Source organism: Myotis brandtii, unplaced genomic scaffold, assembly GCF_000412655.1.
Source record: "Myotis brandtii unplaced genomic scaffold, ASM41265v1 scaffold38, whole genome shotgun sequence".
Lineage (NCBI taxonomy): Eukaryota > Metazoa > Chordata > Mammalia > Chiroptera > Vespertilionidae > Myotis > Myotis brandtii.
Genome location: NW_005364596.1, coordinates 3,215,163 through 3,216,789, shown reverse-complemented (window position 1 = coordinate 3,216,789; position 1,627 = coordinate 3,215,163).

Below are 1,627 nucleotides of genomic sequence, written 5' to 3'. Positions count from 1 at the left end.
TCTTCCTAAAATCTCTCAAACATGCAGCATCTGTCCTCAGTGAGCCCAATACCTAAGTGGCCCCAGGCCTGACACTAGCCTCAGCCAGTCTTGGTTCACAGCTTGGTCTCACCTGGGCACCTACAAGCCCAACACAAGAAGCAGCCATCTGCAAATCACTTTGTAGTTTATGCCTGGTGGCCCTGGAGCAGAACACAGGCAGTGGCTGACCTTGGCCGGCATCTCCTGGGAGGCCCCAGAGCCAGTGCATCCAGTAGACAGCTTTAGACCACATCAAAGCACCTCCTCAAGTGACATACTCAAGGGCACACTCAGTGGGTACCAGAACCCTATAAAGTATTTCTCTCTTTACTGTGTCCAGCGCGGCTAGAGAACGGACAGGAGTTCTGAGTAGGGACAACGGGGGATTGAGAAAATGAAAGAGACAGACACAGAGACAGTAGAGAAAGCTGGGACCAGGTGGGACAGCTGGCCCTCTGATGGAGAGACAGTGACCCAGAACCGGTGCAGCTCGTTTATTTTATACAGTATAATACCAGGAAGTTTTACTAAAGTTTAAAACAAAGGAAATTATGTGAAATCATGATTAAAGATCAAGCTATAGTCATGGTTAAAGATCAAGCTATAATTCTTGTGGCTTCTTTGTAATAGTCACTCCTGGCTAAGCCCAGATAATTGCGTCCCTTCCTTGCGCCTGGCTGAACTTAGATAATGAAACCCACCCCCTGGTACCTGAGCTAAGGGTCAGGCTGACAACATGCCTGCCTCTGGCATGATGCCTTTCCAGGACGTGGCTCTGCCAACACCACTGGACTCAGCTGTCAGTAATTACAGAAATGCTCAATGTGCCTTCCCAGACACTCTCTACAGGACCCTACTGAAGTGATTCTTGCTCTAGGCAGTGGGTCCCTGCACCACAGACCCTCCAAAGTGGTTGAAGGTCACAGCCAATCCTTACAGCTGATTGGCCTGGGTAAATCCCTCCCATTGATGTGCCAATAGCAATCAAGACTTAACTACATAGGAGGTGTACAGCTCACTTGGGGGTGGGGGGTGCACCTCTAGTGCCCAAGGAGGCTGTGCCACTAGCAAGCATGTCAAACTCAAAGGCTAACACAGGCCAAATAAACAAGATTTACGTTTATGTGGGCCACACAAAAAAAACCCTTCAATTTTCATAGAAACGTAGATTTATTGCAATAGAGACATGCTGAATACAAAGGGCTGAAATAAATGAGTAATCGTTAACATAAAATAATAGAACATTTCAACAAAAATCAATATTTTTTTCTTGAACATTAACTTACCAGACACTGAATAATTGCACAAATTGATAAGTGTAACACAAATAAACCTACTTTGCTTGTTCTCTGAAAGCAAAATATTTCTTGTTGCGCACACCAAACAAGTCAGTACAAGACTAATGATGTGGCAATCAGCTGCTGAAATATTCACTGCTAGTATCAGTGGAGAGAAATGGTGCACCTGTGTGTAAGGCTTGTAAGGGAAATTAATGCAACACAATTATATTAATCAGTCATTATCGAACATTGTAGTTTGTTATTAATAACTAGGGGCCCGGTGCACAAAAATTTGTGCACTCGGGGGGGGGGGGGGCCCACGCCCG